The 26,437-nt window shown below is 30.4% G+C and overlaps 1 protein-coding gene across 3 annotated transcripts in view; it reads right to left on the bottom strand.

Annotated features, from left to right (window-relative positions):
* Positions 1 to 25,049, bottom strand: part of LOC127709734 (pro-neuregulin-2, membrane-bound isoform-like) — a 47,125-nt gene extending 22,076 nt beyond the window's left edge. Inside the window, exons 1-2 of one of the 3 annotated variants that reach the window (XM_052215406.1) lie at positions 24,841 to 25,049; positions 13,372 to 13,582 (exon numbers count right to left, since the gene is read on the bottom strand). The gene's annotated coding sequence lies outside the window, so the exon portion shown is untranslated. Of the gene's footprint in view, positions 1 to 597; positions 731 to 13,371; positions 13,583 to 21,238; positions 21,381 to 24,840 lie in introns of those variants that run through there. The other 2 variants (XM_052215405.1, XM_052215407.1) reach the window with 2 other exon arrangements.
* Positions 25,050 to 26,437: the final 1,388 nt, after the last annotated feature.

The following is a 26,437-nucleotide window of genomic DNA, read 5'->3' as shown; positions in this document are numbered from 1 at the left end:
TATTTCAATATTTCACTTTAATGATCATGATGATTGAACAAACAAAATCATATTTTAATATTTTTTTATATCTCGTAGCTAATGCTCCTTTAAATTTGATTTCTATATGAAATACAATATCTATTACTGAACGTGCTATCCATGACAACTTTAAAACAATGCATAGAAAAAAACAAACAAAAGGCTTGATTTAACTGGTTATTTCATAGTTGTAGAAAAACAAAAACTATATCTATATGAATTGCATGCTTTTTTGTTATTTTATAGGGTTGTAAAAGTATTGGACGTGCACATATTTTTAGTATGAAGCGCAGTGCTTCTGTGCTTATCATACAAAATGTGCATTGGTTAACACTTTTAAACCCCAATAAAATTACAAAAAGAAGCATTCAATCTTAAAATAAATTTCCACTCATAGAAAAGCTACAGTATATATGCTCCATCAGATTAGCGGACATCATATTTCACACAAAAACAACTATCTTCGATTAAACAAAAAAACAATTGTAAAGTCCTTGCAATATTAGGCCGACCAATTTCCAAAAGCAAGGATATTTTAAACTAATCTCATTTGGAAAATGTTGAAAGCATACCTACCTTAGGTAAAAAAGTACATTCCAGCTACACATTTATATATCAAGATTAAAAGTATCTCCAGTTCTTATTTGGAGAGATGCAAAACACATCAAGCAGTGAGAAGATGAATTTAATTACTATGTGTCTATTTCATACAATAAAGCGTAGTACTATGAATATTGCGCATCACCGGACAGTATTATAATGCCTATTAATAATTCAAGCAAAAAGGTAAATACGGCAAATGTTTCTATGTATATTAATGCCAACTATTATTTGTTATTTAAGGACCAAAATCAATTTATAATCTTCCGAATGTTATAATTTTCAGGGGAAAAGCCAATAGAATTATTGAATAAATATTTAATAGCATTATACTATTTTCAAGCATACCATATGTGTAAGGCTTTTATATTCTTTGCTTTCAAGGAATCAAGTTTCAGTGTTAGGAACAATCAAGAATTCACAACTATTTGGTCAAAGAATTTGTCCAAAATTAAGCTTTTAATTATCAAAACAAAAATGCATTTGTCAAGGGTTTCAATATCCAAATTTCAGCTGCATGACAACCACTATTTGAATCATTACATGGTGCAAAGGTTTTAAGTCTAGACTTTACTGATGCATGGTCACAGAGTACATTTGTATGTTACTAACACTGAGAGTCTGTTCTTACTGAATAAAGTAAAATTACAAAAATACTGAACTCCAAGGAAAATTCAAAAAGTAAATTCCCTTAACAAATGGCAAATTCAAAAGCTCAAACACATCAAACGAATGGAAAACAACTGTCATATTCCTGACTTGGTACAGGCATTTCGTTATGTAGCAAATGGTTTTTTAGCTAGCTAAACCTCTCACTGGGCGTACAGCAGTCAACATTGTGTTATAATCTTAATTACTATAAAAACAAACAACTATGTCAATAAATTAAAACAAAATGGCATATAGACACTCTATAGACAAAACACATATGCAAAAATGAAAGACAAGAATTAAAAAAATGACCATAGTACAATAACACAATGGAGGGATGTATAAATACCAAGCCACGCCAAAAGGATATTACCAAAAAAGGACTAAACAGTAAAGGTTAAAAAATATACAAAGACAAATAAAAAGAACACTACAACACACAAATAAGATGATAAACAACGTCAGTACCTAGAATCTATACTTCAAGACCATAGTGTATTATTTGTGAAGTTGATACGGAATATTTATCAACAAGATCTTGGTATCTTCTGATGAACTTTTTTAGGAAAAGGACAAGACGTTCTTTGACATAACCCTGGTTCATTACCTTTCTGCTCAGACACTGGTGACGTATTACAAAGTCTGAGTAGCAGCTGCAAGCTCTTGAATACTGAATGAGTTCGTAAATATATATCCCATATGCAGGTGAAGTTGGTTTATTGCTACTAAGGTTGGGGAAATTTATCATTTCAAAATTAAAATCGTCTCGTTTGTCATAGATACTGAAGTAATAATATCTATTTGTTTAAATACATAATATTTTTTGAAGATCTTAACAACAAGACAGTGTGCAATAATTCCTCGTATTAAATGATTTGCAATAATATCACTTCAAAAAGGTGCCATCCAATAATAGCAATCAACAAAGGTTTGTAATAATTTTCCCTCACAGAATGTAACTTTATGTAACGGTTTCACTAAAAGCTGAGTAAGTGCAATAAAATATTCAATTAGTTGAAACTATAAGTTAATGAAATAGAATATTTACAGCTAAAACTATGTCACATTTACTATGCATATCCCATTATGTCCGGAAAGTTCACATGCACTACAATTTTTTGCAAAGGTCAAAACATAGGGCTATGCGGCATATTTTCAACTTTTATATGCCACAAACTTCTAAGAGTTTAAAGTTATACTAAAATTCTGTACTTCCCCTCCCTTTACTTTGAGTCTTCCTGAGAATTCAATTTTAACTGCTGATATAACCCAACTGTATTTATACTGGTAAAATTCCCATGTTGTATCACTATGAGATGAAACATGGAGATTATATCTGGTAACCAGTAGGCAAACAAAACAAAATATCTATGAATATTAACTATCTCCCGAAAAGAGGCATCGTTTGTGAATCAAAGTGCATCCTTTAGATTGTATTTTAGTGTCAGACCAATTCAAAACCCCTATAAAATCAACCAAATTTTTCAATTTTCACAGCTTTTGGAAAGTTTAACTTCATATTCTGAATTGTACATATTATTTTTCTATATGGCAATTTTGAGCCAATGTTTAATGTCTTGTAATTTCCTAATTTTGAAGAATTTTAACATGTGCCTCATATGTTGTACTTTTTCTCAATTGGCATTAAAGTCCAAAATAGCTTTATATTGATCAAGCAATATATGAAATGAAAATGAATATAAAAACATTTAGTGTACTTGTAGTGTAGCCCTTTCCAGAAAGTAGTTTGTGAAAGTCTGAATTTGACCTTGAAATCCCTGATTGATATCATTTTTCCTTTCCTGGGTGGTAATACTGTTTTTTTGCAAAGAAGGGCAATATAGCCAGAAGCATTTATTTTCTGATATTATAACAATTTCCAAGTAATGTTTGATTTTTATAAGATTTCTTAACAACTTCAGAAGGTCTCTTAAATTAACTTCAAACAAAACTTGATTGTAAGTTCAGGATATAAACAATTTTAGGCCTTATATCTTTTACCATATACTCTTCATTTTAGCAGCAAACAAGCCAAGCCAAGTAACTCTCATCAAAATATAATTTACACCAAACACAGGCTTTCAAAAAGGACTTCCTGAAAAGGGCGTTAGTTGATGCGGATACATGTAGAGCTGAGCAATCTGCAAGCCACATATTGGCTTATATTTAGCACTTTGTGAGTTCAATAATTTGAATGGCATAGCAAATATCTATTTCAAAAATTATTAAATATCATATTAAATTAAATCACTTGTTAAATTGATATTGAAATAGAAATAAGATTTCTATTTTTCTGAAAATAATAGCCATTTAAAAGAGTTCAGTAATTCAATGATATTGAAAGCTTCTCTGCTGGAATAATGATATAAAACTTGATTCTGAATTGATATTCAACTTATTACATCTTAATTTAAGTCTTTTAACTTATTTATTTTCGTAATTTCTTTCATCTTATTTGTTATATAAACAGGTTTTTCTTTTAATTTTGGTGAAATAAAAAAAAAATTACAAGCACTACAAATTAATGTAAAAATATCTTCAAAAAGGAGACAGCACATACAACATCCAATATTAAATCAGTCCTAAATATTTCTTTGTAGAAGTATACTGATATACACATACCTTAAAAATCATGTATGAATGAAAATAAAATTAATTTTTGTTTATAAATACTACCTTTGAGGGGATAGGAAACACTTGGTGGTTTCCGTATACTTTTAAAGTAGTGCACGCTTACACAAGTAGTTAGGTGAAGGGATAGGAACTTGAATACTTTCAACTTCTTATAGGGATAAGCACAAAATTCATTGGAAAAACCAATGACTCAAAGAAATACTTTTTTATTTCTTCTAGAGTAAAAATTGAGAATATTAAAGTCAGCATCATTTGTTTAGACTAATTTCATCTTCTTATTTTTTTTACAGGACTAACACAAGTATTTATTTGGATTTTAAAAGATCATCACATTCACTAAATAAGTTAACAAGAAGTAATTGCATGCAATGTCCTGTATACAAGTATACTTCCACATGTTATGACATTGACGCACTCAAGAATGGTGGTATAATATTCCGGAATGGAAAAGTCAACTTTCTAGTAGAGACTACTTAAATCAACAATACTTAATGTTGTTACCTAATAACTATGACTGGTCATATCAAAATCTCTTGTTTTTTGCGAAAATTTACGTAACACTAGAGGATATTAAGTCTAATCTTGAAAGTAATCCATGGTTTGAAAGACAAGAAAATTTCATTTTAGTGGCGACAATTGGGATTTCAACTATAAAAGTCAAAATTTACAAGTCTGAGATTATAGTCAATTTCAAATTGGTCATTAGAAAAAAAAAATCAAAATTACGAAACCGAACATCAGTCATTTTCATTGTTTTCAGTGAAAAGATACATGTATCTTCAGTTTTCACAAATTTGGCCAAATTTTTCATTTTGGGTTGAAAACATGGTGTTTGGAGAAGTCAAAAATGAAAATTTAGGAAGAATTTCATGCTTACAAATCCAGAAATATTGTTTCAAAATTTTGACTCATTTTAATCACATCTTTATAAAAGAACAGAGTTCCAATGTTCCCTGTGTTGCACATATTTCATCTGTCCAAAGGCCACAACTTAAAAAATAATTTTTTTTGTTCTTTAAAATTTTCATAAATATCTTAGAGAAATGAAGGCTTGAAAGCAAATGAAATGAAATTTCCGATATAAGTAATATTTTCAAGAGGCATAACTCTCTCAAAAATATTTGATCAGCACTGATTTTGAAATGGTCCAAAACATTTCTGATATAAACCTATGATATAAGTTTTATAAAAATCTGGCAAGAATTGAACATGTGAGAGCGCTGAAAAGATAGGACAGACAGTCACCTGATATTTCTATGTCCCCAACAACGTGTCACAAGGGGGACAAAAAGTTATATGCCTTAGAAATTTTTACTCATAATCTTCTGTGGGAATTGGTTCCAGATTTTATATGCCTACTGTTTCTATTTTTCTTGTAATTGCTCCTCCGGATTGGGATCCCTCTGCGGATATTGTATCACGATACCCAGTGTGAGAATGCTTATTTTGAATACTGATTAGTCTACATGTATTAGCTTGATCAACATTTTTTCCAAATTAAAATATGAGTAAATATCAATCAAAACAGCACATAAGAATAAAAAACAGCAGTGATCTTCAATAAATGAATATACTCAATTATCCACACTACATATAAAATTGTAATGCAATTTATTTGTAATCCCAACATTAACTGGACATCATTTATTTCGAGGGGTAACATTTAAGATTTACTGGTACATAATCTATTTCTTAAATTTCATTTTTAAGAGCATCTTCTAATTTATTGTTACCAAAATGTTAACACTAAATTTCTATCAAATATTAAAACTAGAGGCACTAAAGTCAGGAGCCTATGTCACTCACTTGGATCTATCTGCATCTCCAACAATGACCACTCTCCAACAATGTGGAGAAGATCACTGTATTTCAAGAGAATAGACAAAACTTGCATTTTACCCCTATGTTCTAATTTAAGCCAGTCAGCTATGTTGGTTGGCAGAAAAGATCATCGAACTCATTTTAAAACTAGATAACTCAATGATGATTGTGGCCAACTTTGGTTTCAATTGGCCCTGTAGTTTTAGAGGAGAAGATTTTTGTAAAAGTTAACAGATAACGACCGCCAAATGGTATAAATAGCTCACTTGACACTTCTGGTCAGTTTCACTAAAACTCTATTTAAATTTCATGCTCTAATTTATGCATTTCTTTTATCATTAGATAGTTGATTATTTTCATGAAGAAATTACTGATAATAAATACCTTTTTCTTGTCACTTACTATTTCCTGCTTAACTTCCAGATCTAAGACTGATATAATTAACCTACACAAGACTTTTTCCCCAAAAAATTAAAATAAATTTAACTCTAACTGAGGGGTATCATTACCATAAAAGTATATTTCCTGTAATTTGTTTAGATTGTGATCTACTATGTCTCGTCCTGTTTCTTTACAAGATAATGAAACTACCCTAAAGGTAATCCTTTTATCTTGCAATCATAATTAGGTCAAACCTAGCCTTTACTTTTTACCTTTACATACTTATTTACCTATCAAATGGTTTTTTATATGTAAAAACATAGACATTAATCTTGCACTAATTTATTCAAATGTGTTATTAAATACTTTGAAACAAACCATCCTTGCTTGTAACTCTCCCACTTAATTTCAATTTTTGCTAACAGATACCTTTTTGTTATGTTTATAGCTATCATAAGGAAATTTAGACTGTCCAATGATATAATTTATATGTAAGAGTTTATCAATCAAAAGGATATTTTGGAAGGTCTAAATTTCAGTATATTTTCTTCACCTTAATGTGGATGTAGATTCCTTAATCCATCCTCAGTGCAGGTACTTCTTTCGTCAGGGGTTTAATTTTTCCTTAGGTGAACATCCAAAAAAGTTCTTATTATCTAAGCATAATGCACAGCACATTCCTGGAATAATATTCATTACCAGTAGGTGTGTTTGACACCAAATATTTACCATTTTCAGAAGCTTCAAACCCATAAAGGCCTGAACAGTAAAGCCAAATCTTTCATAAGTCATCTGAGCTTGAAGGATTTGAATCCTTCATTGTCAAATCCTTCATTGTAGTAAAATTGCATAATTCATAACCTGAACATTTTCAATTTAAATTATGCATGTATTATTTAAATCATGCCAGTTAAAAAAAAGTGGTTAAACTGGGCAGATGGTACAGTTAGTTTCTGTAAACAAAATAGATATTTAATAAGGTATTTAATATGGCTTTATCTAAAAACTATAAAAACCAAAAACACTTTACCATCTGGAAAAGAGTGCTAAGTCCTTGTTTCCCTTACAAAACGATAATTCCCAACTAAATTGCAAACTGAACTTGTAACATCTGAAAATGGACAGTTGTATTTCAGAACATTTTTAAAGCTGAATATTTTCACCACAGGAGAAAAAAGTTTAAATAGATATTGTGTCCATTGAATCTGTATAAAGATCAATTGATTTGACTTTAAATTAAAGGTCAAATCAATGAAGTACACAGTTCATTCAATTTCCATGTCAATGTAACTTTTCTGTGGGTCAAGGTAATCATGGTAATACCCCAATCATTTTAGACATGGCTCCAGATTTACACATAAAAAAATTAAGTATCACTTTCTCCATAATATACTATTTTAATTCAAACATAATCTGTCTGGTTAAAGTTTAAATGTTATGTAAAACATTAGATTTATTACTGTAATCACAGTGGTAAAACTCAACAAGTGTGGTTACTATTATCTTCAAATACATGTAAAACTCTTTTATGGAGCTCATCTCCTCATCATAATTTGTTAAAAGCTTGAAGTGAAAATAGGGTGTATACATCAATGAGACATAAACCCAAAGTCAAAAATAATCACAAGACATGTAGAGGGCAACATACAGTCTAAATAATAGACAGGTGTTTATACATTATGGCAAGCTCTAAATTCTCAAGTCCATAAAAAGTGTAATGAATTTAACAGAATCAATCTAAGATTTTTGACACAAATCCCAAAATCTGCAAATAATGAAAAGTATTGATAGCCTGATTATGCTGTACCCTATGTATTTATATTATTGGAAGAGTCACTCTTTTGTCAGTTTCAATGGGGATTGGGTGTGATGTCTCTGTAATGACAATGTTTAATGAGGGGTGCATGGTTCATTTTCCATCTCAAATTTTATACGAAATGTTAGCATCATTTTTTTATTCGTTTTATATTTTAAGTAGGGTGGATTTGTGAGAGATCTTATACGTGTGGTAAAATAAAAAACTTTCATTTAAGTTCAAAAACAGAATATATATCAAGCAAACACAACTGTATACAGGCATATCAGATTATCTTATTAGATCAATATATAAACCTTTTTGAAGCTTGAACATTTTTAAATAAAAATATATTTATCAAAGAATCTACCTTGATTAAATACAACCTTAGGATAGACATTATCTTCAATCATTACAATCAAGATAAGACATGTGATGTTACCACTTACTAATCATTTGTTGTACATTCATTGAAGTTAATTTATTATCTAGTGCTGAGTGGATACAGTAAAATGCCTCTCAATTCTTGAGGAGTATGCTGATCATGTATAATTTTCTTTTTGTATTAATTGGTGTTAATGATCTAGGGGCTCAGAAGGTCCAATTTGGTCAAAAATTAGATTTGTAGTCCATTTTCTCTCCCAGTTTACTGAGCCCCCCCCCCCCCCCCCTTTTTTTTTTAATCTTGGCTGATAGATTAAATTTGGTGGACTCTGTTGATTTCATTAACACCATTGTAGACTTTATGTAATTAAGCCTTGACATATGGTATGACCACTTGTTTATCATTAAATGCTATATTTTGACCTTTAAACATGATTAACAAGAGATATAGGACATAGACCAATGAGACAGTAACCCTACATTAAGAAATCTAGAGGTCAACCAATGGTCAATCTCTAAATCATCCTTAGTTGTGAATAAATTTAAATGAGACTACTGATTCAGAACTTCTTCCATCAATACCAGAATTCTTTAAAGGACAAAAAAACATTATAAGAGATAAAAGACAGAGACAAAGTTCCTGAGACAGACACCTTATAATAGCTTGTGACAGGTAAAACAAGTATTTGAGAACTCAACATTCACACTTGTAATCATGATCAAAACATCTGGTTTTATAATGTTGTTGGGTTCCCTTCTCATTGAGTTTGACCTTACTGACCATATCATATCTAAATAACAGCATCATCTATAGTCATGCAGGTCTTGAACAATACCCTGAATAAAGCACTTTCTCATAGACCTTTCTTGTTTCAAGACAAACTGATTATAAGTTGCTAAATTTCCAGTAATAAGCATGTCTTACTTAAAATTGTTAGCTGAAAATAAAAATCATGCTCTAAACTTAGGCTTAAATAAAGAGGACTTTGAATTCTGCAGCTGCACCCTTTACCTTAAAGCTATTGAAATTTAAAAACAAATGGTCCAAAAAACCGATGTTTCATACTTTATGCATTCTCACTTACATTATTAATTGTAATTTATCAAGTCAACAAGATTAAGGCTTTGTTTTAAAAGTTGATCCCAAAGTTCAGACTAATTTATATAAGACTTGTTTCTCCTCTCTTTAACAGCCTAGTGAAGCACATGAAGAGTATAAATTTCATTTTGTGAAACATTTCAAGCTACATGCAGTTCAGACAATTATGATCTCACTGTCAAAGTATTCAAAAACCGAAGACAAGTTAACTTCAACACTTGAACGTTCGTTAAAGGGTATCTTAACATTTAAGATATTGATTCATTAAATTTCTTAAAATTAGTCAAACATACATACAAAAGATTTTTTTAGGACTCAAATTTTAACAATAAATCTTTAATTAGGAACACAGATTTGTCTATCATTTGTAAATTAGACTTAAAATGTTTACACCCAAAATAAAAGTTGGCCAGCATTCAATCAATTGACGTCTGAAAATGATGTGTTTTGTTATTATCTGTTTTTAGTATTATAGGTGAAGATTTCACACAAATTTAGCATCCAAAATTTTAGTAAAGCAGTCTGAGTATTACATAGATGAATATATATTTGACAGGTTTTAATTTTTAGTACAATTTGTAATTCGAATTTTCAAGTCAAGAATTTCAACAAGATGTGGAGAAATCTATCATGGCAAAGCAAAGGTTAGGCTACCAGTCTTATAAAAATATAATAACCTTTAACTATATATCTATATAAACAATTTATGTAATAACCTCTAAAAAGCTGATATTAACAAAAGTAAACTTTTCTCTCTGACATTTTTAACTTTATCATAACATATTGAACATGATATGTCATGGCTTATTGAAAGTAATATTTTCCAACAATTTTTAGCAAAAATGTTTGTTATATCAATTAAAATGAAATATTAGATGCATCTTTAAAAAGAATTGCTGATGCAAGCTAGGTTCATTCTTTACTTTAAGCTTATCTGTCAATGAATATATCATTTGTAAAGAAATGTTTAATAAAATGTAATAAGAATTCAGAATGCTTACCATGATACAGAAATCAATCACGTGTATGTCCATTTCAATAGAGGATACCACAGACTAATCACAAGATATCAGATTTTCTTACAACTAAACTGACAAGAATTCAAAAATTATATTCTATTCTGCACACTCGGTTTAAAGTGACTGTCAAAAACTTCTTCTTCATCTGACCATTCAAAAACAAAATTTATATGTTTTCAGAGACTGACTTTTCCTTTAAAGAGTTTCCCATTCAAATGTTAAAAAGGTCAGAATACATTTAAGGAGCTGTAAAAGTTCACTGATGTCATCGTCTCATTGAACATCAACATATCTGATACTATAAAATAAAATTGAGAATGGAAATAGGGAATATGTCAAAGAGACAACAACCTGACCAAAGAGCAGACAACAGCTGAAGGCCACCAATGGATCTTCAACGCAGCGAGAAAATCCCGCACCCGGAGGTGGTCCTCAGCTGGCCCCTAAATAAAATTGTGTACTAGTTCAGTGAAAATAAGTAGAGTTATCCCCCTTGTTCAAATATTCCAGACAAGCTAGCTTTTGTTCAGGTCAACCAATGATATGTACATGTATGTATATTTACCTGTAGCATTGTTGAAATTGGATACCTCTCAAATCTTGTTATGAACAGACAAATGACTTTTCAACATGCAAATGATTAGTTCCAAGGTAAAACTAAACCAAGTGCTATCAACATAAAAATTATTTTCCTGATTGAAATCATCAGAGAAACTGTTATTTTATTTACTGATATTGATGAGGTGCAATAGACAAACAATGATAACATGAAATGTCAAGTATTTCTAAATGTTTTACAATAAATAACTGATTGAAATAAAACAGAAAGGAGAAAATTAATGTAACTGATACTGTAAATTGTGAAGCTATCAAACTTTTTTTCCAACCAATAGTTTTCTTATTTAGCTCAACTAATGTATCTCTACACACTCGAATAAATAGGCATCCTGTTTACATTAAGTTAAATGTTGAATTGGCTTTTTTTTTTTAAATTCACAAAAAATCAAGAAGTAGTTTCCCAGTATTGACATGATACTCCTCATATTTCACATTTAGTAATTTAAAATAAAACAACTTTTTACTATGGAATCATTTCCAAATAAAAGAAACAATTTCAAATTTTGCCACCAAAACATAACAACTTTGTAGACGTAAAGATTTCACCTTACTAACTTTGATGTGTCCCATGTTTTAATACCTGGACTTTTAAGTGTTTCATATTTTGCCACAAAGCTGTAATTTTAGACTGTTGACAGAGGGATAACCAAGATAAAGATTACTTGCTTCATCTTCTGATAATCCTATTTTGGATAATCCTTAAATGTCATTTGATTCAGTCTATCTAAATTAACCTTCAATGCTCTGTTTTAATATCAGTTAGAGTTTTTTCCATTCTTATATCTCAAGCTTACAAAGATGTCGTTAAATGAAATTGGATGCCCTGCATTGATCATGCTTTTCAATAACATATGGTCACATAGCTGAAAGGCCCCCTCCTAAATTATTGAAAACTATCATTCTGCATTGACAAAAATATCATGGGGTAAATTAGATACACCATATCAAGCTAATGCCCTCATAGGCGTATCTAATACTTACTACAATAATGTTTCCATATCTGACAGACCTAAAATTTCTGTCCCAGATCCCTAAATCTTTCAAGTTATAGATTAAGGAAGGATTTCAGAGGGTCATATACTCTGGAATGACAGAATATATTTTACACAAAAATAACTACATGGAAAGACAGTAAGCACAGTGAGTTTTCTGTTTATCTCCACATCTAAAACCTGAGATGAAGTTCTAATCTGCCATGCTCATCATCCTTTCTTGTTATTGCTATTTATGTACTTCGGAAATATTTTCTTTTGAAGTCCCCCTCTGTTGACAGAATCAGCATAGATATACATAAAGGGGGATCAAAAGGAAGTCTTATCAGTACATGTGTGCACTTTGTAGTTTGAGGAAATATTTTTGGTTCATTGCTTTTGAATTCCTGGATTTAGACTTGAATGAAATCAATGAAAATATATCATATGATCTTGTTTCTGTTTCATGAATAATCTTTAACATTATGATAGATGTAATAACTTTAAGAAAACTCAGATTGAAAAGTTTTTGATAGAGTATGTTCTTGATTTGTTGACAGAAATAAGAATTATATGAGTGCTACCAGTAGGTTGAAAGCCATCAACCCAATGCATAGTTATGGTGGGTAGTAACATTCATGTTTTGTTTAATCTAGCCATGAAATTCAAGAAAATTGTCACTATAGCAATAAAATAGTATATTATAATATATCTTTTACAACATTATAATGAAATGTACCATTAAGGTTTAGCAATCCAACTAAAGAAAGACTTATTACATATTTCAGTATTCAGTTACATAGAACAGTCATGATAGTAACTGTTGTTAAGTATAAACCATACCATCTAATTTCATGTTCAGACATCTGTAATGTTATAGATATTCTATCTTCTCAAATATTGCAAAACTATATCCACCATTGGCAATTTATACACCAGCAAAAATATTCAAAAACATACCAAAAGATTCAATTTTAGAGAAATATTTAGCAAATTTTAGTCCCCATCACATTAAAAATATTTTCCAAAAAAGTTACTTACCATATATAACCATGATAACTTAAGTTACTTAATTTGTGAATAACCCCTTGTCCATTCTTGTAATATAACCTCTTTACTGAGATTCCATTTTTCGTGTCATTGATATCCTGCTTTTGCGGTGGAAAATCAACTCATGTAATACATATATTAATATTAATATATTTATCAAAATAATTAGTAATCATATAAATTATGATGTATTATATCCTTGTCACAGGAAATAATGTATCAAAGATTTGCAGAATTAATCTATTTTTACAAAAGGTATGTCTTCTTTGGTTTTTTTCATATACATTTAAGAATTACACATATAAATATATATTAAACTGAACATACCTTTATTTTCAAACTGAAGTTGTCACTTTTGAATGCAATGATCCTTGTTAAAACTATAATATTATAAACTCCACACACATAATCTGTTATGAATATATTATTAATTTTACATCCATTGAATACTTCCAGTAATATTATCCATGATAAATGTAATCTCCAGTGCTATGACAAAGATTTCTTGTTTATCAGCTGATAGTTATATACGGTGAAGCTGTAAAAAGGAAATCAAATCTTACTTAATTAAGCATATATTTAATTGAACAACTCAAACTAATTAACAAATGATTTGATCACTTTTAATCCAGTTTGCTAATTAAAGCACATATTAATGTCACATATAAACATCAAAAGGATAGACAATACCACATTTATGAGTTTAACATTTTAAACAGGTGTATAAATTGAACTCTTTCTTGCACTAGACATAAATGAGACAAGTTAATCAATTTCAAAAATTCTTTTATCTAACTTTTTGTTTATTTATCAATCTGTTTATTCATATATTTACCATTTATATTTTATCTACATGTTACTTATTACTTTAATCTTGATGCTGTTTTGTCCAAATTAAACATGCCAAAAATTAATTACCAAACAGTCCAACCAAAACCTGGATAGTTCCTTTTTTCATAAATTAACAAAAACTAAATTTCAAAAAAATTATATTGGAAGAATTATTGGCATGCATAGGTTGAATTTATATTGGTATATACATTAAGGACTAAATATAAACATTCTTTATATACATTCCTTGGGGAAACAATCAAGTCTACATATTTAACCAAAATATATTCCAGGTCAAAGAGCAACTTAAATGTCTATTCTTTTTTTTTGTTGGAAATATAACAATGCAGACATGCATTCTTACTTGTAATTACAAATAAAAATACATAATTTTTCACCAGACAACAAATTTTATCTCTTTTTTTATAACACAATGCCAAAAATGTAAACACTGGTTAACAAAAGTTTGGAAAATGACCAACTTAATTCTGACATAAAAAGATGACTACTCCTCTTTTTTTGACAATTTGTCAGGTTTTTTGATAAATTTCCATACATGCATACAAGTGAGAGAGAAAAAAATGTTTTATGTTGAATAATCAGAGGAAAATATCTGCCTCAAACAATTAAAAGATTCAGTTCATTATTTCTTTCAAACTACAGCCAAATCCTACCTAATTCTCATTTACATCAACAAATTAAGGAAACAAAACAAACTTTTCTTTTGTGTACTTTATACAAATTATGACATCTATCTAAGGTTATTTATGAAATTAGCAATAAATGACCAAACATCTTCTCTTCTCTATGTGATTTATTAAATGTTGTCTTGTAATTTAGCCTTTTTTTAGGCGGATATGTTTAGAGCAAGCCATAAACAAATCCAAATGAAAAAAGAATTAAAAAAGAAAGAAAATGACGAAAGTCTGATAGTCATGAATTTCAGGACAATGACGTAACGTTATTATCTGTTTATGATGGAAGGAGATGAATATAGAAGAACAAAAAATGAAAATGAAAATCTAGGCCTATAACTTGCATTTCAGAATATTTAAAAAATACACATGTAACTTCAGCCAATAACCATGAAAATATGTGAAACTAGATATCATTGAGATGGGAGCCATCTCTGTGGGCCCCGCTGTGAATAATGTGTGGTAAAAAATTTGTAAATTTGTATCTTTATCATTGGACATGGGGTTGTCAAATGAAACCAAAGTTTTTGACCTTGACCTTTGACCTAGGAAGTTGTACATAAATTATGACACACCCTCTGGTGTTGGTTTATATACATATCAAGTATAAACTTTGAAATCATAACGGTTCTCAAGATATAGAGCGAACACAATCTTTACCATAGGACATGGGGTTGTCAACTAAAACCAAAGTTTTTGACCTAGGAAGTTGTACATACATTATGACACACCCTCTGGTGTTGGTTAATATACATATCAAGTATAAACTTTGAAATCATAATTCTCAAGATATAGAGCGGACACGATCTTTACCATAGGACATGGGGTTGTCAACTAAGACCAAAGTTTTTTACCTTGACCTTTGACCTAGGAAGTTGAACATACATTATGACACACCCTCTGGTGTTGGTTAATATACATGTCAAGTATAAACTTTGAAATAATAAAGGTTCTCTAGATATAGAGCGGACACAATTTGTTACGGATGGACGAACGGACAGACTGATCACTATAGGGCTGCCGCCATTCGGCGGGGCCCTAATAAATGTAAATACAAATGGGCAATAAAAAATGTGCAATAAAAAAAGTGCAATTTTTGATTAAAATTTAAAGTCAAATGTAGAATCATAATTATATTCTTCATTTTTATGGAATTTTCTAGGATACAAAAACTAGTTATCTTGATAAATTCTATAACATTTTAAATAATATAGAAAATTTCACATCTCTAACCTCTGTTCATTCTAATTCAAAGAACAGAGAACCCTTAAACTCCTGTGAAGGAAGGAAATGGACATACAGACAAAAGGAAAAAAGAAGAGAGATTCTCCTCCAAATAAGGCACTGGTATAGGAAAGAAATGAAAGTTTGTGAAGCTTGATACCACTGTAACAGATTTTTACTGTGGTTTAAACAATTATTCAACAAATATTGACATTACTTTATACACCTTGTGTGTATTCAAATAAATTCCAATGAAAAAGCAATCAATTCAAATAGGATTATCATATTTCTTTGATCTGTATGTTCAGTACAATGAGGGTCTAAAATACAATGTTTAGAAAAGGTCACTTAGAGTCAAAATACAATGCATCCATCCCCACCCTAATGACTACATGAAGACCTGGAATTCATTTGTTTATGCTTTGTTAGATAAACAACAATCTGTGACCCTTGTTTCTAAAAATTTGTAGTGCTATTTTATTTAAAAATTGTTTACAATTATAATATGAAATTTCAAGGGTTTGCAATGCCTGTACAGTTGTATATAAATTGATGAAAAATATAAGTAAATTGGAATCCTTTTTGCTTTTAGCTATTAGTTTCAGTTGATATACATGCCATCTTGAAACAATAACTAAACAACAGTTAGCTCTGATTGGTTGCTTATTGGTGTGCCTTAATAAGATTCCATTGGCTAGAATGAGTTATAATTTTGGGAGGATGATAAAAAGGGGAGAAGAAATAATATACAGATAATCTGACAGTATGGGTATTCGAGCCCTGATCAATGAATATGTTGTTGTAGAATAAGATATTGCTGGATAAGCTTTGACAGTCGAAATTGATACCAATGCATGCATGTATATTAAACCAAGTCCTCTGTGTACGTTTTTTTATATTTATATGAATCCATAATTGAAAAAAACATATTTCATTCATTGATTATTGATCTAAAAACTTAAGACTACTAATTAACACTCTGGTTTTTGTGCCGTAGATGATAGTAGATGTATCATCGTCACCTTGATAAACAAACACCACAGATTCATGGTGCATGTGAAAAATAAGTGATATGATAGACCATTTTTCTTTGTTTTTCTATTAAATTATCCTTTCATTACCATTAGTTTATTTAAAAGAAAGTCTATGTACATGTGCTTTATAACAAAACTTCAAGCATTCCAGCAAATAAAACATTTTCAACTTTGTTGTTAAATTTGAGTTATCATATGATGTTATAAACTATCACATTTAAGAATGGGTCTAAAACGGCACTTTAAAAAACAGTACAACAAAACAACCAACACACAAGTATATATCAGTAACCTTTGGAACATGGTTAAATTAAAGCATCAATTTATGAGTTACTGTAGCTGTGTACTGAAGGTGATGATGAAGTGGAGGGTATCAATTTACTCGTACCTGACAGAAGACTGAGAAGTAATCAAATTCATTGGAGAGAGTGAAATTAATCAGTCAGAATTAACGGCATTGTGTCAGTCTAATCAATGAGATCCGAATATAACCTCAATAATTTGTTATTTTATAACTATTTTATGTTATATTTTCCTTTCACAGTCCTGTATTTGTGACAGATAAAGGCTATTCCCTGTAAGGTCGCATTTTGCATCATATAACTGAATAAAAATATGAAACTGGAACCCTAAGAGTATCCACAAATAAAAAAAAAAAAAACCCAATACCTCTGAAAAAAAAACTTCTTTTTTCTCTAAAAATCACCAAAAAAAACCACAAAAATAAAAACTGACGTTAATTAACGATACTGCAAAACACCTTTCTGAAAGGTTAAACTTGTATACCTTTAATGTCACAAATGTGACCTTATTTATGACCTTTTAAAAGGGTAATTTCTGAGAATAAGGAAATAAAGAAATAAAGATAATTCCAGGTTTATCCTTTACTTTTATATGTACATACATCAACTATTTCATCTTGACTATTAATGAACAAGATAGAAATTTTTTTTTAAAAGCTTTCCTTTAATAGATGTTGAGCCATCATCAACCAAATAACCTTTCCTCAGTAGGATGTTAAGCCATCATCAACCAAACATTGTTACCTTTCTTAAATGGATGTTAAGCAGCAACAATCTTTTCTTAAATGGATGTTTAGCCTTCATCAACCAAACAACCTTTCCTTACTAGGATGTTAAGCAGCTATCAACCAAACAACCCTTCCGAGCTATTTTCCTAATGCTTGTATAAATGTTTTCTCAAGCATTGTAACTAAGATTGACATCTGCAATCAACAGTTAGGAGTAGCTTCAGCTTGTATAATGTTATTGGATGTTAAGTATAATGCAGAGTATAATGTATACAAGCTGAAGCCTCGCCTATCTATTGATTGCAGATGTCAATCTTAATTACAATGCTTGAGCAAATATTATACAAACAAAGTAAGCAAGCCAACCAAACCTTCAAACTACAAGCATAAGAAAAATAGCTCTAAGCAGCCGTAAACAAACAATCTTCCCTTTAATGGATGTTAAGCCATCAGCAACCAAACAACATTTCCTAAGTAGGATATTAAGCAGCCATCAACCAAACAGCCTTTCTTTAGTAGGAGGTTAGACCATCATCATCCAAACAAACTTCCCTAAATGGATGTTAAGCCATCATCAACCAAACAAAATGTCCTTAAATGGATGTTTAGCCATCATCAACCGAACAACACTTCCTTAGTAGGATGTTAAGCCATCATCAACCAAACAAAATGTCCTTAAATGGATGTTTAGCCATCATCAACCAAACAAAATGTCCTTAAATGGATGTTTAGCCATCATCAACCGAACAACATTTCCTTAGTAGGGTGTTAAGCAGTCATCATCCAAACAAACTTCCTCAAATGGATGTTAAACAGCCACCAACCAAACAACCCTTCCTTAAATGGATGTTAAGTCATCATCAACCAAATAACCTTTCCTCAAATGGATGTTAAACAGCCATCAACCAAACAACCTTTTGTTTGTAGTATGTGAAGCTATCATCAACCAAACAACCTTTTGTTTGTAGTATGTGAAGCTATCATCAACCAAACAACCTTTTGTTTGTAGTATGTGAAGCTATCATCAACCAAACAAACTTTTGTTTGTAGTATGTGAAGCTATCATCAATCAAACAACCTTTCCTTAAATGGATGTTAAGCAGCCATCAATTTAATAAACTTTCCTTACGCGGATGTAAAGAAGCCTCCAACTAACCAACCTGGGGAATAAAAATACAAAAACTGTGAACATATTAGTTTCATTAAATGATGAAACTACAAAACACCGATTCAGAAGAACCTGGGGTCTACTTATACCCCTGTCCCTAGAATTAAAGGCTTTAATAACAGGTCTGCTTTATTTCCCTTTAATAAATTCTAAATGAAGACACAAAATGAAAAAAAAACATAATTGTATTCATTCAACCTTAAGATCACTACATAGGAATCCTGAAAGAAGTAACCAATTATAAGATTTGAAGCTGCAGTAGCAACAGAGGAGAAACAAATATGTAATTCATTGAAGTCTCATATAGGAATCTGAAGTGCAAAAAGTTAAACAATAGAGAAAAAGTGAAAAAATAGTTTGACTGGAATTTATCCAGTGTGTTGATTAGAAATGTTTATTTCAGATTATATTACTTTACAGGGGATTAAACATTCACCATATTCACCCCAAGTTAAATACCATCTTAGAATTCCTAAAATCAGATCCCTAACAAGAAATGAATGATCAGTCTGATGGCAATCTTATTCTAAGGAAGTATGAATTGATCTTATATCATGGAAATATCATTTTATGAATGAAGATACAGACACCAACTGCAAATGGGTCCTCTTCCAATGCTGAATCTTACTGTAGCTATTGGTAGCAGAAATACACTTACCATTATCTTGCTTTACAGTAAATGAACAAAAAAATGATTTTTGTCAGTATTAATATATATTTAAATGATTAATCAACCGCCTTTTTCCATACCCCAACAGACGATAAACATTCATCATGAAAGCTTTTTAAAACAATAAAAAAGCAAAAAAATATTAGATTTTTGGCAAATTTCACATCAGAATACAATATTCAAAGCAAAGGTCAATTTTAAAAACAAAACAAAGAATTTAGATTTTTAACAAATGATGTGTTCCAGTACTTTAACAAAGTCAAAGCCTGTTATAAGTATAAATCATATTCAATTCCACATATATTAGTCTGTAAGTACCTGATTATTAGCTGATGTTATCTAATATATCATCTATTAAAAACATTTCTGAAATGTCAAAAATTCAGGTAATTTACATAAATGAACACCTACACAGTGAAACCTGAAGGCATTGTGCAAGATTAAAGAAATTAGAAAACAGGTGTTCAATGGAGATTTAAGGTGATTAACCAGGGTGGGAATCAATTTACAGATGTATATTTCTGTCAATCAAAAATCATGGTAAAGTAGGATACTGGGTACTTTATAATTTCTTCAAACATTATTTACATCTTATAATATAAATATTTAGACAAAAGAGGCATTAAAATCCATAATTTTTTGGAATGGCAATAAAACTTAAGGTCAGTCTGGAGGCAGGATCAACAGACATATACTTTTTGGGGAGTACGAATACAGAAAATCTAAAAACCAGAACAAAGGACATCAAAGGTACAAAGAAGTATACTTTAGAAAGGTGAAAGTAAATGTAAGTTACTATAAATTCAGAAATGTTTGTATGCATCTATTATTGCAATTTTTCAAAAATGAACAAATGCTGCATAAAAATTATGGTCTGAAATTTTTTTTTAAGAAACAGATTCCCTCCCAATATTTGCAATAATAATAACATTGCAAAAATATCTGAATTTACAGTATATACTCCACAAAATCCTTAACCATCCTAAACATTATCATATCTCATCTCCCTCAATGGTCCAGATCAACCTCCATAGATTAAAGCAGGGACAAAGTATCACAGATTGAGTGCTAGTTTATACAGTTTGTAAAGTTTAAGAGATTTTATCAAAAATTGAAGTGTCACAACATTACTATCTTATGGTTATCTTTTAATGACACACACAGATATTACAACTCTTGAGCTATTTTATCCTTTTTGAACACATTACCACCAAATTTAATGATGATACTACATGTAGTAACACTTAAACAAAATACAGATACAGTAATATACACTATAAAAGAATCCAATTGTTCACAATTTTAGTGGTTGTAAAACTTAAGAAGGAAGTTTTATGAAGGGAACTGGTGAACCTTTCATTCTTGACCTTTAAATGTTTAACATTTTCAAATTATATCTTCAAACTAGAAATAAATTTGGAAATTCATGATATACTTAATTTTAATTGCAGCGATTCTTTCAAAACTTACAGATTTAAGTAAACTAAAAACGTAATTGACCAAGAAGTATAAGGTTGAAGAATATGTGCAAAACAACCTTACCTTATAGAAATATATTATACATCCAATTATAAAATTCCATACTGAAACAATGTTTCTTTCTAAAATTGAAATTGGCCAGTATTCAAGTCATGCCCTTATCAAACATCTAAAAGTCATTGCAATAACCCAGTCTTGGTACACCTGGGATCTCTTTACCTATGTTTTGTGTACTATGATTGTTTGTTTTTAATCTTATAGTAAAACTTTATTTACCTGGTATGAAAGCTATGTATCAATAAAAGTTGTTACCTGTATAGTATTTAGTTCATAACTTATTAGCTATATTTTGATAGTTTAATATACTAAACATGTTATGTCTGTAGATTTTAACACCTCTGAGATTTCTTTTTTGGTTCAATTTTTTCTAACTGCGTCACTAACATCATAAATAAATAATTGTTTCCTTATATCATTTGTAATCATACTGTCATTTTTTAGTAAATCTTTTTATCACACCAGTAAAAAATATAACATATACAAGAAACTTCCTTTTTCTCTGTCTGTCTCCTCTTTTACATTTATTTAACTGCTGATTCTTCCAGAACACCAAAGTCAAACCTCAATTTTTGGTGTGCTCATGTTGCTAAATCGTTAGCTTTCTGTGCTATGCTTTGTTGAGAATGGACTATTATTTTCATCAGTCTTTTACGTTTAATTTTTACTAATGTGTTTTGATTTCCCCCTTGGTATCTTCTTCCCCTATCTTGTCCTTCTTCTACTTATTTGTCCCTATTCTCCTACGTATCTTGTCCCTATTCTCCTACTTATCTTGTCCCTATTCTTCTACTTATTTGTCCCTATTCTCCTACGTATCTTGTCCCTATTCTCCTATGTATCTTGTCCCTATTCTCCTACTTATCTGTCCCTATTCTCCTACTTATCTTGTCCCTATTCTCCTACTTATCTGTCCCTATTCTCCTACTTATCTGTCCCTATTCTCCTACTTATCTTGTCCCTATTCTCCTATGTATCTTGTCTCTATTATCCTACTTATCTTGTCCCTATTCTCCTACTTATCTGTCCCTATTCTCCTATTTATCTGTCCCTATTCACCTACTTATCTGTCCCTATTCTCCTACTTATCTGTCCCTATTTTCCTACTTATCTTGCCCCTATTTTCCTACTTGTCTGTCTCTATTATCCTACGTATCTTGTCCCTATTCTCCTACTTATCTGTCCCTCTTCTCCTACTTATCTGTCACTATTCTCCTACTTATCTTGTCCCTATTTTCCTACTTGTCTGTCTCTATTATCCTACGTATCTTGTCCCTATTCTCCTACTTATCTGTCCCTCTTCTCCTACTTATCTGTCCCTATTCTCCTACTTATCTTGTCCCTATTTTCCTACTTGTCTGTCTCTATTATCCTACGTATCTTGTCCCTATTCTCCTACTTATCTGTCCCTCTTCTCCTACTAATCTGTCACTATTCTCCTACTTATCTGTCCCTATTCTCCTATTTATCTGCCCCTATTCTCCTACTTATCTGTCCCTATTCTCCTACTTATCTGTCCCTATTCTCCTACTTATCTGTCCCTATTTTCCTACTTATCTGTCCCTATTCTCCTACGTATCTTGTCCCTATTCTCCTACTTATCTAGTCCCTATTCTCCTACTTATCTTGTCCCTATTTTCCTACTTGTCTGTCTCTATTATCCTACGTATCTTGTCCCTATTCTTCTACTTTTTATTTTTTCACATATTTTTTACCCTCATTTTAATTAGAGAAATAATCTCTTTTAGGAATTTCATTCTTTTCTCATACAGTGGTTATAGATATCATCTTTGTGTAATGTTCACCTATTTTCAACATGCTCTGAGGAATACTACCTTATTATATTCTCCCTCTTATTTACAGATGTATCATATTTTCTTATAAGACCCTTTTTTTATTTAGTTGGAATTACTTTACCTTCCAGAAAGCATTATATGGAATTGAAACTTAGAATGTCTTGTATCCTGTTTCCACTTATTTACAAAACATTACCTAAAAAAACACTTTCACCATTTTTTGGCCCAAAATTTGTTTTTAGTTCACTTTGCTGATTTTTTACTCCTTTTCTCAATGGGTCTCTAAGGGCGCCCTAATAGAATATCCTGGACCCATCACTGAAAAGTTACTTGCTTTTCTATTCTAACCATATAGTATTTTAGTCTCCCCCCTAAAGGTATAAATATAAGTATGTGCATGATCACATATATTGATCAGTTCCAGTGGAATTTGATTGAGAACTTTATGAGTTTGTCACTTTTATTACGAAACATAACAGTTTTATAATACCATAATGATCTCTAAAATGTATATTATATAAATTATACTATATATTGTGACATACTTATAGTGTATGGTCAAAAAAACTTAACGCACTGATAACAGAGTTATTGTTTTCTCTTGTAATCCTAATAATTTTGACTTGATTTAGAATTTTTCTATATTAAGTTATGGTTTACTATCATCAATAACAAACAACAACATTTGTTTTACTTTTCCAATTTTAGACCCCTTTCTGCTTCTTGTAAAGAAAATATGCTAGAGGCTGTCTTCAACTGCAGTGGGCTGTGAGCTTTTGCTGTGTTTAAGGCATCATTGTGACTTTGATATGATGTACATGATCCTATGCTTTTGGTTTCTTTCAAGTTCGTGTTGGGATTATTGTGTCACCATATCTCTTCTTTTCCATATCATTTAACCTTAGAAATTTACTGTTTAGGTTAACAAATTGACCACAGAACTTTAAAAAATTGAATGTCATTATTGGAATTATTATTTTTGCCTGCATCTTAAAATCTTGCTTAAACTAGATGCATGCTGTGAGAATTACATATTTCTATTGCTCCTGTTATTTGAAAGATAATCTGGCAAACATGAAATACCCCAGGGAATATTTCAAAAAATACATCTCATGGTATGCTTTAAAGATCAATGATGTGATTTGTAGTTGAAATGAAGGTAACAAAAATTACATATATGTAAAATACCAGTGCTTAGCAAATGGAAAATGCATAAACAATGAATATCAACTATATATATAAGACTGCATGCTTTACCTCCTAATGTCTTCTTTTATTCATATTCAGTATAACCTCCCATATTTAGAACAGTGGAGGAACTGAATTTTTTAATTGAAAGTTTGAATTCTTGTTTTCTAAAATTATAATGATTTAAGATGTTGAAAGCTTTAAGCTAAATTAGAAATATACATTATCCAATTTCCATATACAAAATTCAAATTTTTTCAGTTCTGCAGAAAAACCTGATTATGCTTTAATAAAAGGTGCTGGCCAGGCATATGGTTTCCCTCATGTTGATAATCAATTATCATTGGTTCGACATAGTATCCTTATTCATTTACATCCTTTTACATGTACTCCCAAGTTCTCATTCTAAATTTCAAATTCTCTCAATCCAATCTCTTCCTACAATAATGTCACCTGAAGAGTGTATAAGTTTCTCAAACTCATATGAGCATGTCTTTATAAAATTTTACTGTCTTAAGTTTTTACAGGAACTTTGAAATCAGCATCACAAAAATTACACTGATGACCAACATAAAATAAAAGCTTCTATCTTCTGACATACATATATTTACATATTTAAGGTACCTGGTCATTTCTTTAACAATATAAATCCTTCACAAAAAAACATTATTCCATGAAACAAAGGTCCACTAAGCTTTGTATGAGAATTTCACATGAACACCTGTTATAGGATTATCATAGACAAATTGTCTTTGGAGAGATTTTGTATAATCTGACCACAACTATTTACAGGTAAGTAAACCTCATAAATGTTTGTATTCATTGGTGTTTGTCATCGGTAATAGATTGAAAAGGAGATTAGGTGGTTCCATTCATAAATTAAATAGACTACACATGTATGTACTTTATAAAATAATTACTCTTCTATACTTTTTAAGGTCACATTTGACATCATGAAGGTGTTTGCTATTTATGTATAGAATTACTAGATATGACATTTTTATTCTGAAGTAATTTTTAAAAGGTTTTCTTTACTTAAAAAATGTTTATACATTTATTCCGTGACAGATTTTTGGCCAATATCTGCTCCAATTTTTAAACAGGAAATCTATTTCCTAAAATAAAACTTGTTTTAAACATTTTGAAGGCACGATTCTCTTGGTTTAGATCAGTTCAGGTGACATTTAGAAGTTTGATTAAAAATCATATATTGGCAAGGTTTTAACTTCCATTTAAGCATTTTTTCACTGGAATACATATTTTACAGGTTTCATATAATACTTCTCTAAGTCTTTGTATAATTTCTAATGGGATAAATTTTTTATTATAAACCATTATAAATCATACCCGTATCAAAATTTTGCATGCAATTTCCATCTAAATATATTCAGAATATAATATACTTGTTTTCCACTATAAATATCATAATCACAACTTGGTCACTCAAGGGACAACTTGGCAAGGACATGAAAATAGGACAGATCTGATTCTTTTAACAATTTTCTGATGAAATCTATTTGAATAAAAGAACAGAGTTCCAATGTCCCCCTTTTGCACATATGTTATCTATTCAAGGTACAAGAGCAATAACTAAAAAAAGCAGTTTTTTTTTTTTTTGGTTCTATAAGACTTTTTATTAATATTTTAGAGAATTGAAGGCTTCAGAGCAAATGCAATGTGATTTCCATTATAATTAATATTTCCAAGGGGCATAACTTGTTAAAAATATTTGATCAGAACTTATTTTCGAAAGTGTCAAAGACATTGCTGATATAAACCTATTCTATACGTTTCATAAAATTCTGACAAGAACTGAACAAATGAGAGAGCTATCAATGCAATTTTCCATATTAATGTTTCCAAGGGGTATAACTTTTAAAAAAATAATTGATCGGCCATGATTTTCGAACTCTTCCAAGTCATTGCTGATATAATCTTATAAGTTTCATAAAAATCTGGCTAGAATTGAACAAATGAGAGCGCTAACGATGCAATTTTCCATATAATTAATGTTTCCAAGGGGCATTACTCTTTTAAAAATAAATGATCAGCACTGATTTTGGAACTCTTCCAAGACATTGCTGATATAAACCTATGATATAAGTTTCGTAAAAATCTGGCAAGAAGTGTACACGTGAGAGCGCTAACAAGACCCGATGGACATATGCACAAACGGGCGCCCTGTATTTCTATGTCCCCCGCAACACGTTGCGCGGTGGAC

The sequence above is a fragment of the Mytilus californianus genome, unplaced genomic scaffold, assembly GCF_021869535.1.
Source record: "Mytilus californianus isolate M0D057914Y unplaced genomic scaffold, xbMytCali1.0.p SCAF_7, whole genome shotgun sequence".
NCBI classification, from domain to species: Eukaryota; Metazoa; Mollusca; class Bivalvia; order Mytilida; family Mytilidae; genus Mytilus; species Mytilus californianus.
This window is presented reverse-complemented; position numbering and strand designations above follow the sequence as displayed.